This window comes from Eucyclogobius newberryi, unplaced genomic scaffold (assembly GCF_026437365.1).
Source record: "Eucyclogobius newberryi isolate DKJ021-1_F unplaced genomic scaffold, fEucNew1.0.hap1 SCAF_16, whole genome shotgun sequence".
NCBI lineage: Eukaryota > Metazoa > Chordata > Actinopteri > Gobiiformes > Gobiidae > Eucyclogobius > Eucyclogobius newberryi.
The window spans coordinates 2,807,018-2,823,608 of record NW_027315790.1 but is presented as its reverse complement, the minus strand read 5'-3'; positions in this window follow the sequence as shown (position 1 = coordinate 2,823,608).

The window sequence follows — 16,591 nt, the reverse complement described above, 5'->3', positions numbered from 1 at the left end:
TACACACTCCACGCACATAGTGCACTCCTCCTCGCACATAGTGCACTCCTCGCACATAGTACACGCACAAGAAAATCTATGGAGCGCAGAAAATAAAATTCACCACAAAGGGCCACCGGGGGCACTCTAACAGGATGCTCAAGTGTTTGACGCTGTAGATGTAGTGGACAGTAGAAGCTCTGTCCAGGGGACACGTCGTGTTTCCTATATTTTTAGTTTCGAAACACTGTGTGTTTTATTACATCAGAATCATATTCACAGAGAAATTAGTCTTATTAGTCCCGCAGCGCAGCGCGGAAGCGTTCAGAAGAAGACTGTGGCGTGTCACTATTGTGTAAATGAGACTTTCTTGGCCAGACCTGACTCACGAGTCAAAGACACATGTGCATCTTTATCTGGAGCATATTTCTGTGAAAATATCTCATGTCAAAATGTTACACTCACTCCATGAGTACAAGACGCGACACAGAGTCATCAAGGACAGAGGGGACACTAAAGACAGAGGGGACACTAGAGACAGAGGGGACACTAGAGACAGAGGGGAGACTAGAGACAGAGGGGACAGTAGAGACAGCTGTGATTTGTCCTAAAGCGGGTCTAAAGCAGGACTAAAGCGCGTGCGCTGCGTGTGCTGCGTGCGCCGCGAGACTCCCGGTTTAAAAGACGCATCACTCCTGCGTTTATGTGTAAATATCTCATGTTACACCTGCAGTTTATGACAGGTGCGGTTTATGACAGGTGCGGTCCTGTTAGTTTGAAGAATCATATCCAGAAATGGTCTTGAAGTGGCACATTTGGAGCAGCTGATGAAAGTCACAGCAATAAACAAACGCAGCATCAACCTGGACAAAGTGTCCAACCACTGGAGACGTGGGAAGGACAGTAGGACGGTAAGTGAAAAAAGGGACAATTAAAGTCAAAATGTTGCATATTCTAGTGACATTTATTAAGAATCTTTATTTATGGATATTAATCATTACATGATGTTACTACTAGATCATTTATGGGTAGAAGCTAATAAAAAGACGGTGCATTAAGATATTTTACAGATAAAGAGTTCCTGGAATTTACACTGTATCACAAGCCACAGCACATGACTCCCAACCCCCCCCAAAACATGAGTTTTGTATTTTTCATTTTAAGTGGGTCAAAGTAATGAACATTTGAGTCTTTTAATGTAACTTGCTGTGATGCAAGGTGCGTGTGATACTGGTGTGTGGCCACAGGGGGCACATCTGATGCTGCTCACAGTGTGATACTGGTGTGTGGCCACAGGGGGCACATCTGATGCTGCTCACAGTGTGATACTGGTGTGTGGCCACAGGGGGCACATCTGATGCTGCTCACAGTGTGATACTGGTGTGTGGCCACAGGGGGAACATCTGATGCTCACAGTGTGATACTGGTGTGTGGCCACAGGGGGAACATCTGATGCTCACAGTGTGATACTGGTGTGTGGCCACAGGGGGCACATCTGATGCTGCTCACAGTGTGATACTGGTGTGTGGCCACAGGGGGCACATCTGATGCTGCTCACAGTGTGATACTGATGTGTGGCCACAGGGGGCACATCTGATGCTCACAGTGTGATACTGGTGTGTGGCCACAGGGGGCACATCTGATGCTCACAGTGTGATACTGGTGTGTGGCCACAGGGGGCACATCTGATGCTGCTCACAGTGTGATACTGGTGTGTGGCCACAGGGGGCACACCTGATGCTCACAGTTTGATACTGGTGTGTGGCCACAGGGGGCACATCTAATGCTGCTCACAGTGTGATACTGGTGTGTGGCCACAGGGGGCACATCTGATGCTCACAGTGTGATACTGGTGTGTGGCCACAGGGGGCACATCTGATGCTGCTCACAGTGTGATACTGGTGTGTGGCCACAGGGGGCACATCTGATGCTCACAGTGTGATACTGGTGTGTGACCACAGGGGGCACATCTGATGCTCACAGTGTGATACTGGTGTGTGACCACAGGGGGCACATCTGATGCTCACAGTGTGATACTGGTGTGTGACCACAGGGGGCACATCTGATGCTCACAGTGTGATACTGGTGTGTGACCACAGGGGGCACATCTGATGCTGCTCACAGTGTGATACTGGTGTGTGGCCACGGGGGGCAAATCTGATGCTGCTCACAGTGTGATACTGGTGTGTGGCCACATGGGGCACATCTGATGGTGCTCACAGTGTGATACTGGTGTGTGACCACAGGGGGCACATCTGACGCTCACAGTGTGATACTGGTGTGTGACCACAGGGGGCACATCTGATGCTCACAGTGTGATACTGGTGTGTGACCACAGGGGGCACATCTGATGCTCACAGTGTGATACTGGTGTGTGGCCACAGGGGGCACATCTGATGCTCACAGTGTGATACTGGTGTGTGGCCACAGGGGGCACATCTGATGCTCACAGTGTGATACTGGTGTGTGGCCACAGGGGCACATCTGATGCTCACAGTGTGATACTGGTGTGTGGCCACAGGGGGCACATCTGATGCTGCTCACAGTGTGATACTGGTGTGTGGCCACAGGGGGCACATCTAATGGTGCTCACAGTGTGATACTGGTGTGTGACCACAGGGGGCACATCTGATGCTCACAGTGATACTGGTGTGTGGCCACAGGGGGCACATATGATGCTGCTCACAGTGTGATACTGGTGTGTGGCCACAGGGGGCACATCTGATGCTGCTCACAGTGTGATACTGGTGTGTGGCCACAGGGGGCACATCTGATGCTCACAGTGTGAAACTGGTGTGTGGCCACAGGGGGCACATCTGATGCTGCTCACAGTGTGATACTGGTGTGTGGCCACAGGGGGCACATCTGATGCTGCTCACAGTGTGATACTGGTGTGTGGCCACAGGGGGCACATCTGATGCTGCTCACAGTGTGATACTGGTGTGTGGCCACAGGGGGCACATGTGATGCTGCTCACAGTGTGATACTGGTGTGTGGCCACAGGGGGCACATCTGATGCTGCTCACTGTGTGATACTGGTGTGTGACCACAGGGGGCACATCTGATGCTCAGAGTGTGATACTGGTGTGTGGCCACAGGGGGCACATCTGATGGTGCTCACAGTGTGATACTGGTGTGTGGCCACAGGGGGCACATCTGATGTTCACAGTGTGATACTGGTGTGTGGCCACAGGGGGCACATCTGATGCTCACAGTGTGATACTGGTGTGTGGCCACAGGGGTACACCTGATGCTCACAGTGTGATACTGGTGTGTGGCCACAGGGGGCACATCTGATGCCCACAGTGTGATACTGATGTGTGGCCACAGGGGGCACATCTGATGGTGCTCACAGTGTGATACTGGTGTGTGACCACAGGGGGCACATCTGATGGTGCTCACAGTGTGATACTGGTTTGTGTCCACAGGGGGCACATCTGATGGTGCTCACAGTGTGATACTGGTGTGTTGCCACAGGGGGCACATCTGATGCTCACAGTGTGATACTGGTGTGTGGCCACAGGGGGCACATCTGATGTTGCTCACAGTGTTATACTGGTGTGTGGCCACAGGGGGCACATATGATGCTCACAGTGTGATACTGGTGTCTGGCCACAGGGGGCACATCTGATGCTGCTCACAGTGTGATACTGGTGTGTGGCCACAGGGGTTACATCTGATGCTCACAGTGTGATACCGGTGTGTGGCCACAGGGGGCACATCTGATGTTCACAGTGTGATACTGGTGTGTGGCCACAGGGGGCACATCTGATGGTACTCACAGTGTGATACTGGTGTTTGGCCACAGGGGGCACATCTGATGATGCTCACATTGTGATACTGGTGTGTGGCCACAGGGGGCACATCTGAGTGTGCTCACAGTGTGATACTGGTGTGTGGCCACAGGGGGCACATCTGATGCTGCTCACAGTGTGATACTGGTATGTGGCCACAGGGTGCACATCTGATGCTGCTCATAGTGTGATACTGGTGTTTGGCCACAGGGGGCACATCTGATGCTCACAGTGTGATACTGGTGTGTGGCCACAGGGGGCACATCTGATGCTGCTCACAGTGTGATACTGGTGTGTGGCCACAGGGGGCACATCTGATGCTCACAGTGTGATACTGGTGTGTGGCCACAGGGGGCACATCTGATGCTGCTCACAGTGTGATACTGGTGTGTGACCACAGGGGGCACATCTGATGCTCACAGTGTGATACTGGTGTGTGGCCAAAGGGGGCACATCTGATGGTGCTCACAGTGTGATACTGGTGTGTGGCCACAGGGGGCACATCTGATGTTCACAGTGTGATACTGGTGTGTGGCCACAGGGGGCACATCTGATGCTCACAGTGTGATACTGGTGTGTGGCCACAGGGGGCACATCTGATGTTCACTGTGTAATACTGGTGTGTGGCCACAGGGGGAACATCTGATGGTACTCACAGTGTGATACTGGTGTGTGGCCACAGGGGGCACATCTGATGCTCACAGTATGATACTGGTGTGTGGCCACAGGGGGCACATCTGATGCTGCTCACAGTGTGATACAGGTGTGTGACCACAGGCGGCACATCTGATGCTCACAGTGTGATACTGGTGTGTGGCCACAGGGGGCACATCTGATGCTCACAGTGTGATACTGGTGTGTGCCCACACAGGGGGCACATCTGATGCTGCTCACATTGTGATCCTGGTGTGTGGCCACAGGGGGCACATCTGATGCTCACAGTGTGATACTGGTGTTTGGCCACAGGGGGCACAACTGATGCTGCTCACAGTGTGATACTGGTGTGTGGCCACAGGGGGCACATCTGATGTTCACAGTGTGATAATGGTGTGTGGCCACAGGGGACACACCTGATGCTCACAGTGTGATACTGGTGTGTGGCCACAGGGGGCACATCTGATGCTCACAGTTTGATACTGGTGTGTGGCCACATGGGGCACATCTGATGCTGCTCACAGTGTGATACTGGTGTGTGGCCACAGGGGGCACATCTGATGCTGCTCACAGTGTGATACTGGTGTGTGGCCACAGGGGGCACATCGGATGGTGCTCACAGTGTGATACTGGTGTGTTGCCTCAGGGGGCACATCTGATGCTCACAGTGTGATACTGGTGTGTGGCCAAAGGGGGCACATCTGATGCTGCTCACAGTGTTATACTGGTGTGTGGCCACAGGGGGCACATATGATGCTCACAGTGTGATACTGTTGTGTGGCCACAGGGGGCACATCTGATGCTGCTCACAGTGTGATACTGGTGTGTGGCCACAGGGGGCACATCTGATGCTCACAGTGTGATACTGGTGTGTGGCCACAGGGGGCACATCTGATTCTGCTCACAGTGTGATATTGGTGTGTGGCCACAGGGGGCACATATGATGCTGCTCACAGTGTGATACTGGTGTTGGCACAGGGGGCACATGTGATGCTGCTCACAGTGTGATACTGGTGTGTGGCCACAGGGGGCACATCTGATGCTCACAGTGTGATACCGGTGTGTGGCCACAGGGGGCAAATCTGATGCTTCTCACAGTGTGATACTGGTGTGTGGCCACAGGGGGCACATGTGATGCTGCTCACAGTGTGATACTGGTGTTTGGCCACAGGGGGCAAATCTGATGCTTCTCACAGTGTGATACTGGTCTGTGGCCACAGGGGGCACATCTGATGCTCACAGTGTGAAACTGGTGTGTGGCCACAGGGGGCACATCTGATGCTGCTCACAGTGTGATACTGGTGTGTGGCCACAGGGGGCACATCTGATGCTGCTCACAGTGTGATACTGGTGTGTGGCCACAGGGGGCACATCTGATGCTGCTCACAGTGTGATACTGGTGTGTGGCCACAGGGGGCACATGTGATGCTGCTCACAGTGTGATACTGGTGTGTGGCCACAGGGGGCACATCTGATGCTGCTCACTGTGTGATACTGGTGTGTGACCACAGGGGGCACATCTGATGGTGCTCACAGTGTGATACTGGTGTGTGGCCACAGGGGGCACATCTGATGTTCACAGTGTGATACTGGTGTGTGGCCACAGGGGGCACATCTGATGCCCACAGTGTGATACTGATGTGTGGCCACAGGGGGCACATCTGATGGTGCTCACAGTGTGATACTGGTGTGTGACCACAGGGGGCACATCTGATGGTGCTCACAGTGTGATACTGGTTTGTGTCCACAGGGGGCACATCTGATGGTGCTCACAGTGTGATACTGGTGTGTTGCCACAGGGGGCACATCTGATGCTCACAGTGTGATACTGGTGTGTGGCCACAGGGGGCACATCTGATGTTGCTCACAGTGTTATACTGGTGTGTGGCCACAGGGGGCACATATGATGCTCACAGTGTGATACTGGTGTCTGGCCACAGGGGGCACATCTGATGCTGCTCACAGTGTGATACTGGTGTGTGGCCACAGGGGTTACATCTGATGCTCACAGTGTGATACTGGTGTGTGGCCACAGGGGGCACATCTGATGCTCACAGTGTGATACCGGTGTGTGGCCACAGGGGGCACATCTGATGTTCACAGTGTGATACTGGTGTGTGGCCACAGGGGGCACATCTGATGGTACTCACAGTGTGATACTGGTGTTTGGCCACAGGGGGCACATCTGATGATGCTCACATTGTGATACTGGTGTGTGGCCACAGGGGGCACATCTGAGTGTGCTCACAGTGTGATACTGGTGTGTGGCCACAGGGGGCACATCTGATGCTGCTCACAGTGTGATACTGGTATGTGGCCACAGGGGGCACATCTGATGCTGCTCATAGTGTGATACTGGTGTTTGGCCACAGGGGGCACATCTGATGCTCACAGTGTGATACTGGTGTGTGGCCACAGGGGGCACATCTGATGCTGCTCACAGTGTGATACTGGTGTGTGGCCACAGGGGACACATCTGATGCTCACAGTGTGATACTGGTGTGTGGCCACAGGGGGCACATCTGATGCTGCTCACAGTGTGATACTGGTGTGTGACCACAGGGGGCACATCTGATGCTCACAGTGTGATACTGGTGTGTGGCCAAAGGGGGCACATCTGATGGTGCTCAAAGTGTGATACTGGTGTGTGGCCACAGGGGGCACATCTGATGTTCACAGTGTGATACTGGTGTGTGGCCACAGGGGGCACATCTGATGCTCACAGTGTGATACTGGTGTGTGGCCACAGGGGGCACATCTGATGTTCACTGTGTAATACTGGTGTGTGGCCACAGGGGGAACATCTGATGGTACTCACAGTGTGATACTGGTGTGTGGCCACAGGGGGCACATCTGATGCTCACAGTATGATACTGGTGTGTGGCCACAGGGGGCACATCTGATGCTGCTCACAGTGTGATACTGGTGTGTGACCACAGGGGGCACATCTGATGCTCACAGTGTGATACTGGTGTGTGGCAACAGGGGGCACATCTGATTCTGCTCACAGTGTGATACTGGTGTGTGGCCACAGGGGGCACATCTGATGGTGCTCACAGTGTGATACTGGTGTGTGACCACAGGGGGCACATCTGATGCTCACAGTGTGATACTGGTGTGTGCCCACACAGGGGGCACATCTGATGCTGCTCACATTGTGATCCTGGTGTGTGGCCACAGGGGGCACATCTGATGCTCACAGTGTGATACTGGTGTTTGGCCACAGGGGGCACAACTGATGCTGCTCACAGTGTGATACTGGTGTGTGGCCACAGGGGGCACATCTGATGTTCACAGTGTGATAATGGTGTGTGGCCACAGGGGACACACCTGATGCTCACAGTGTGATACTGGTGTGTGGCCACAGGGGGCACATCTGATGCTCACAGTTTGATACTGGTGTGTGGCCACATGGGGCACATCTGATGCTGCTCACAGTGTGATACTGGTGTGTGGCCACAGGGGGCACATCTGATGCTGCTCACAGTGTGATACTGGTGTGTGGCCACAGGGGGCACATCGGATGGTGCTCACAGTGTGATACTGGTGTGTTGCCTCAGGGGGCACATCTGATGCTCACAGTGTGATACTGGTGTGTGGCCAAAGGGGGCACATCTGATGCTGCTCACAGTGTTATACTGGTGTGTGGCCACAGGGGGCACATATGATGCTCACAGTGTGATACTGTTGTGTGGCCACAGGGGGCACATCTGATGCTGCTCACAGTGTGATACTGGTGTGTGGCCACAGGGGGCACATCTGATGCTCACAGTGTGATACTGGTGTGTGGCCACAGGGGGCACATCTGATTCTGCTCACAGTGTGATATTGGTGTGTGGCCACAGGGGGCACATCTGATGCTGCTCACAGTGTGATACTGGTGTGTGGCCACAGGGGGCACATCTGATGCTCACAGTGTGATACCGGTGTGTGGCCACAGGGGGCAAATCTGATGCTTCTCACAGTGTGATACTGGTGTGTGGCCACAGGGGGCACATGTGATGCTGCTCACAGTGTGATACTGGTGTGTGGCCACAGGGGGCAAATCTGATGCTTCTCACAGTGTGATACTGGTCTGTGGCCACAGGGGGCACATCTGATGTTCACAGTGTGATACTGGTGTGTGGCCACAAGGGGCACAATTGATGTTCACAGTGTGATACTTGTGTGTGGCCACAGGGGGCACATCTGATGCTCACAGTGTGATACCGGTGTGTGGCCACAGGGGGCACATCTGATGTTCACAGTGTGATACCGGTGTGTGGCCACAGGGGGAACATCTGATGGTACTCACAGTGTGATACTGGTGTGTGGCCACAGGGGGCACATCTGATGCTCACAGTGTGATACTGGTGTTTGGCCACAGGGGGCACATCTGATGGTGCTCACAGTGTGATACTGGTGTGTGGCCACATGGGGCACATCTGATGCTGCTCACAGTGTGATACTGGTGTGTGGCCACAGGGGGCACATCTGATGATGCTCACAGTGTGATACTGGTGTGTGGCCACAGGGGGCACATCTGATGCTGCTCACTGTGGTCCTCAGTGTGCCCAAGGAGCTTCTGTGTTTGCCCAGACACATGAAAAATTAGAGGGAACTTTGCTTGAGATCACTTTTCCCTCTAAGCTGCGCGCGTCCGCAATTGCGCTCTGGGCTGATGGGTAAATGCGCCACCGGCCCCTGTCGGACCCTGTCCGACCCTGTCTCAGCTGTGACCAGAGACCTGTGGTGGACAGGATTTCCCGCGGGTCAAATGCTGCAGGATCAAGTGGATCTGCACCTGTCCCAGAGAACAGTGGGTCGTGCAGAGATGAGGGGCCACTGCAGAGTGGTGATATGGGGCAGTACGTGCAGTGTGTGTGTGAGAGCCTGAGCAGCCGTGCTCTGGCCAGCGTGTGGACCCCTGAGTGACCCCTGGAGGGAACACGAAGGCTCTCAGACACACACAGGCCCATCTCCTCACAGCTTCTGGTTCTGGTCATATGATGCACTTCAAAGGCTGATAATATCGTCCTAGAATTAACTCTAACACACAACTAGATCTAGAACAATCATGTCCAGCCTCTCCATCTGTTATGGACTCATTTGCATATTCCATATTCATATATCTGTTTAGTTATTTGGTCAATAAATCTTCTTAAACCACATTTGTTAAAGTGTTCATGCATTTCCAGAAAATGGGTCAATGTCACGGTTACGTTCACACAAACCTTCAGATTAACGAGCAAATACATTTTTAATGAATTAATTAATTTAGATATTTGATAATCTAACCTATTGTTCCCCAACATACTCTTAAAATATGATAACAAACATACTGAAATCTTATTTAATCGACATCAACCTTGAATGTCCCGCTCTTTCAGAAGTGGGAGGACATGAATGACCTTACAGTACTTGTACTTGTACAGTACTTGTACAGTACTTGTACTTGTACTTGTACAGTACTTGTACTTGTACTTGTACAGTACTTGTGCAGTACTTGTACTTGTACAGTACTTGTACATGTACTTGTACTTGTACAGTACTTGCACAGTACTTGTACTTGTACAGTACTTGCACAGTACTTGTACTTGTACAGTACTTGTACTTGTACTTGTACAGTACTTGTACTTGTAAAGTACTTGTACTACACCAGATACAATTCATGTGAAGAACTCAATTCAGAATGAAACCCAAATATATCTTGAGTGAGCCAGGTTGGCAATTTACAGCAACACTAGGAATTTTCTTCACACGATTATGTGAGGCATCTCCATGAACCCAAACATGGGTAGAATTGACCTCATTGTTAAATATGACAAATGTTTGGATGGCTTCTGCATCCTTCGTCAGAACGATGTTATAATCATGTGTCTCGTCTGCTTGGTCGAGGTGACATCTTCAGTCTACTCCATGACAGTATCTCTGGTCGTTGGAAGCTGAAACGTTGCCTGGAGGAGCCGCCTCCTGCTTGTGTCCTTTCTAGCTCTAATATTCCACATTTGGCATAAAACGTAGCTATCTCCATTGAATGATGCAGGTGAATTTCCACTGCCAGAAAGTTACACGTTAAAGTCAGTCAGAAGTGTGCTCACCAAGGTCTGCACACATGTGGTTCACTCTCTGCAGTTTGCTGAATGTCTCTACCCTCACTCTCCAAACAATGCCTTTGAGCCAGAAAACCTTACACAAGTCAGTAATTAGCAGTCATGCATTTGTGGTATTTTCATATTTGTGTCCAGGCCCCTGAGGCCCCTCAGACGCACTAAAGCCCCTCACAAAGCTGCCTTTCTTAAACCATCACATGCACAGTAATTTGAGCTCCTGGATGTGTACAGGCCTTTTCTTCAGTGTAGGCCTGAGACGAGACTGGAACCAGGAACCAGGAACCAGGAGCAATGCAATTTACTGAACTCATTTGGACGGTTGCTCCAAACTCAGCACATGTGGGGAGGTTCCTGAGTGTGAGCAGGTTCCGTGTGAGGAGGTTCCTGAGTGTGTGGAGGTTCCTGAGTGTGAGGAGGTTCCTGAGTGTGAGGAGGTTCCTGAGTGTGAGGAGGTTCCTGAGTGTGAGGAAGTTTCTGAGTGTGGGGAGGTTCTGAGTGTGGGGAGGTTCCTGAGTGTGTGGAGGTTCCTGAGTGTGAGGAGGTTCCTGAGTGTGTGGAGGTTCCTGAGTGTGTGGAGGTTCCTGAGTGTGTGGAGGTTCCTGACTGTGTGGAGGTTCCTGAGTGTGTGAAGGTTCCTGAGTGTGTGGAGGGTTCCTGAGTATGTGGAGGTTCCTGAGTGTGTGGAGGTTCCTGAGTGTGTGGAGGTTCCTGCGTGTGGGGAGGTTCCTGAGTGTGGGGAGGTTCTTGAGTGTGAGCAGGTTCCTGAGTGTGAGGAGGTTCCTGAGTGTGAGCAGGTTCCTGAGTGTGTGGAAGTTCCTGAGTGTGTGGAGGTTCCTGAGTGTGAGGAGGTTCTTGAGTGTGTGGAGATTCCTGAGTGTGAGGAGGTTCCTGAGTGTGTGGAGGTTCCTGAGTGTGTGGAGGTTTCTGAGTGTGTGGAGGTTCCTGAGTGTGAGGAGGTTCCTGAGTGTGTGGAGGTTCCTGAGTGTGTGGAGGTTCCTGAGTGTGGGGAGGTTCCTGAGTGTGGGGAAGTTCCTGAGTGTGAGGAGGTTCCTGAGTGTGAGGAGGTTCCTGAGTGTGTGGAGGTTCCTGAGTGTGGGGGGGTTACTGAGTGTGTGGAGGTTCCTGAGTGTGTGGAGGTTCCTGAGTGTGGGCAGGTTCTTGAGTGTGTGGAGGTTCCTGAGTGTAAGGAGGTTCCTGAGTGTAAGGAGGTTCCTGAGTGTAAGGAGGTTCCTGATTGTGGGGAGGTTCCTGAGTGTGGGGAAGTTCCTGAGTGTGGGGAGGTTCCTGAGTGTGTGAAGGTTCCCGAGTGTGTGGAGGTTCCCAAGTGTGTGCAGGTTCCCGAGTGTGGGGAGGTTCCCGAGTGTGAGGAGGTTCCCGAGTGTGAGGAGGTTCCCGAGTGTGTGCAGGTTCCCGAGTGTGTGGAGGTTCCCGAGTCTGGGTGTGGAGGTTCCTGTGGGTGTGGAGGTTCCTGAGTGTGTGGAGGGTTCCTGAGTGTGTGGAGGTTCCTGAGTGTGAAGAGGTTCCTGAGTGTGTAGAGGTTCCTGAGTGTGGGGAGGTTCCTGAGTGTGGGGAGGTTCCTGAGTGTATGGAGGTTCCTGAGTGTGTGGAGGTTCCTGAGTGTGGGGAGGTTCCTGAGTGTGGGGAGGTTCCTGAGTGTATGGAGGTTCCTGAGTGTGTGGAGGTTTCCGAGTGTGGGGAGGTTCATGAGTGTGTGAAGGTTCCTGAGTGTGGGGAAGTTCCTGAGTGTGTGGAGGTTCCTGAGTGTGGGGAAGTTCCTGAGTGTGTGGAGGTTCCTGAGTGTGGGGAGGTTCCTCAGGTTGTCTCATGACAGTGAACCATAATCAGAATGTAATATTTTCTAATTTGCAAATGTCCAGTACAATGTCAGTCCAGTCCTTGTAGGTACTTTTTGTGTCGTCCATTTTTTTCGTCACTGCAACGAGGCTCCAGAGAGTCATGAGGCCCAAAAACATGATTCTGAAATCCACTGGGAAAACACATGATAGTGGTCTGCCTCCTGCTGCCACATCCTCCAACAGTCTGCCTCCTGCTGCCACATCCTCCAACAGTCTGCCTCCTGCTGCCACATCCTCTCCAACAGTCTGTCTCCTGCTGCCACATCCTCTCCAACAGTCTGTCTCCTGCTGCCACAACCTCTCCAACAGTCTGCCTCCTGCTGCCACATCCTCCAACAGTCTGCCTCCTGCTGCCACATCCTCTCCAACAGTCTGCCTCCTGCTGCCACATCCTCCAACAGTCTGCCTCCTGCTGCCACATCCTCTCCAACAGTCTGTCTCCTGCTGCCACATCCTCCAACAGTCTGCCTCCTGCTGCCACATCCTCTCCAACAGTCTGTCTCCTGCTGCCACAACCTCTCCAACAGTCTGCCTCCTGCTGCCACATCCTCCAACAGTCTGCCTCCTGCTGCCACATCCTCTCCAACAGTCTGCCTCCTGCTGCCACATCCTCTCCAACAGTCTGTCTCCTGCTGCCACATCCTCTCCAACAGTCTGTCTCCTGCTGCCACATCCTCTCCAACAGTCTGCCTCCTGCTGCCACATCCTCTCCAACAGTCTGCCTCCTTCTGCCACATCCTCTCCAACAGTCTGCCTCCTGCTGTCACATCCTCTCCAACAGTCTGCCTCCTGCTGCCACATCCTCTCCAACAGTCTGCCTCCTGCTGCCACATCCTCTCCAACAGTCTGCCTCCTGCTGCCAAATCTTCCAACAGTCTGCCTCCTGCTGCCACATCCTCTCCAACAGTCTGCCTCCTGCTGCCACATCCTCTCCAACAGTCTGCCTCCTGCCGCCACATCCTCTCCAACAGTCTGTCTCCTGCCGCCACATCCTCTCCAACAGTCTGCCTCCTGCCGCCACATCCTCTCCAACAGTCTGTCTCCTGCCGCCACATCCTCTCCAACAGTCTGCCTCCTGCTGCCACATCCTCTCCAACAGTCTGTCTCCTGCTGCCACATCCTCTCCAACAGTCTGCCTCCTGCTGCCACATCCTCTCCAACAGTCTGCCTCCTTCTGCCACATCCTCTCCAACAGTCTGCCTCCTGCTGTCACATCCTCTCCAACAGTCTGCCTCCTGCTGCCACATCCTCTCCAACAGTCTGCCTCCTGCTGCCACATCCTCTCCAACAGTCTGCCTCCTGCTGCCAAATCTTCCAACAGTCTGCCTCCTGCTGCCACATCCTCTCCAACAGTCTGCCTCCTGCTGCCACATCCTCTCCAACAGTCTGCCTCCTGCCGCCACATCCTCTCCAACAGTCTGTCTCCTGCTGCCACATCCTCTCCAACAGTCTGCCTCCTGCTGCCACATCCTCTCCAACAGTCTGCCTCCTGCCGCCACATCCTCTCCAACAGTCTGTCTCCTGCTGCCACATCCTCTCCAACAGTCTGCCTCCTGCTGCCACATCCTCTCCAACAGTCTGTCTCCTGCTGCCACATCCTCTCCAACAGTCTGCCTCCTGCTGCCACATCCTCTCCAACAGTCTGTCTCCTGCTGCCACATCCTCTCCAACAGTCTGCCTCCTGCTGCCACAACCTCTCCAACAGTCTGCCTCCTGCTGCCACATCCTCCAACAGTCTGCCTCCTGCTGCCACACCCTCTCCAACAGTCTGCCTCCTGCTGCCACATCCTCTCCAACAGTCTGCCTCCTGCTGCCACATCCTCTCCAACAGTCTGTCTCCTGCTGCCACATCCTCTCCAACAGTCTGCCTCCTGCTGCCACATCCTCTCCAACAGTCTGTCTCCTGCTGCCACATCCTCTCCAACAGTCTGCCTCCTGCTGCCACATCCTCTCCAACAGTCTGCCTCCTTCTGCCACATCCTCTCCAACAGTCTGCCTCCTGCTGTCACATCCTCTCCAACAGTCTGCCTCCTGCTGCCACATCCTCTCCAACAGTCTGCCTCCTGCTGCCACATCCTCTCCAACAGTCTGCCTCCTGCTGCCAAATCTTCCAACAGTCTGCCTCCTGCTGCCACATCCTCTCCAACAGTCTGCCTCCTGCTGCCACATCCTCTCCAACAGTCTGCCTCCTGCCGCCACATCCTCTCCAACAGTCTGTCTCCTGCCGCCACATCCTCTCCAACAGTCTGCCTCCTTCTGCCACATCCTCTCCAACAGTCTGTCTCCTGCCGCCACATCCTCTCCAACAGTCTGCCTCCTTCTGCCACATCCTCTCCAACAGTCTGTCCCCTGCCGCCACATCCTCTCCAACAGTCTGCCTCCTGCTGCCACATCCTCTCCAACAGTCTGCCTCCTGCTGCCACATCCTCTCCAACAGTCTGCCTCCTGCTGCCACATCCTCTCCAACAGTCTGCTTCCTGCTGCCACATCCTCTCCAACAGTCTGCCTCCTGCTGCCACATCCTCTCCAACAGTCTGTCTCCTGCTGCCACATCCTCTCCAACAGTCTGCCTCCTGCTGCCACATCCTCTCCAACAGTCTGCCTCCTGCCGCCACATCCTCTCCAACAGTCTGCCTCCTGCTGCCACATCCTCTCCAACAGTCTGTCTCCTGCTGCCACATCCTCTCCAACAGTCTGCCTCCTGCTGCCACATCCTCCATTGTGAGATTAAAAACACGAGTTAAACAGTTTTATATTTATGGAGCTGAAACAAAAGTAACTTTAGTGTGTTTGTGGTTCAGAGTGTCGGTTCCACTGGAGCAACATATTTAATACTTCATACTTGTTGTTTAATACTTCATACTTTGTATTTAATACTTCATACTGTGTATTTAATTCTTCACACTGTGTATTTAATACTTCACATTGTGTATTTAATACTTCATACTGTGTATTTAATTCTTCACACTGTGTATTTAATACTTCATACTGTGTATTTAATACTTCATACTGTGTATTTAATACTTCATACTGTGTATTTAATACTTTATACTGTGTATATAATACTTCATACTGTGTATTTAATACTTCACACTGTGTATTTAATACTTCATACTGTGTATTTAATACTTTATACTGTGTATATAATACTTCACACTGTGTATTTAATTCTTCATACTGTGTATTTAATACTGTGTATTTAATACTTCACACTGTCTATTTAATACTTCACACTGTGTATTTAATACTTCACACTGTGTATTTAATACTTCATACTGTGTATTTAATACTGTGTATTTACTACTTCACACTGTGTAACGGGCTTAAGGGAAAATACTTCATCATCAGTAGCTCAGTGCTCGTCTTCTGATCCAAAGGTTGACGGTTCGACTCCCCGCGCGGTCAGATCCACTCGCTTTTGCCAGAAAGTTGCAGAATTGCCCTGAGATTCAGTGAAAGTTTTGACGTAGTAAGATGTTTTGGCTTTAGGAACAGAAGTGACATCATTATTGCGCTTTTGACTAAACTGCTGCTAATCTGCTGCTGGTTTGGTTGCCGTGGTTTCTGCCCAGACTTTATCACGATCTCTGGATAAAGCAGCAATGTCTGGATAGAACCAGGGATTATTCTTATTTTTGACCCTGACTCTTTTAAGAGGGGCGTGTTCATTAGTTCCATGATTAAGTCCAGTGCTGTGTGGGGTTCTGGAACACTAGTGCTGAAAACAGTCACTATAGAACAGATCAGACACAAATGCTTGTTCATTAAAATGCTTTAGGACCTTTTAAGTTTCACTTGATTTGGATTTAATAGATTTTGAGTTCGCACACACCCAATAGGACCGTGGTCACTAAAATCCAGAGGAAAGACTCCACTACATTGGTAATTTTGAGGCTTGTTGCTTAAGATAATGTCCAGTAACGTGGCTTTAAGTGTATTTGGAGTCCAATGGTTCCAAATACACAGCAAACAGAAGGGGGGACCAGGCACAGCCCTGCCTCACCCCTCTTTTAAAGGTCAGTGGATCTGTCAGATGATGTTTTACCATACCTAATATGTTTAGCACGTTATATAAATATGGCAAGCTGACAGAATCCAAAGCCTTCTCACAATCACTCTAATTATTACAGCTTTCTTTTGTTGTTTTTGGCTTATTATGTGTAAGGATCGTCTTATGTCGTCTTGTGTTTGTGTTTGTCATGAATCCTGTCTGATC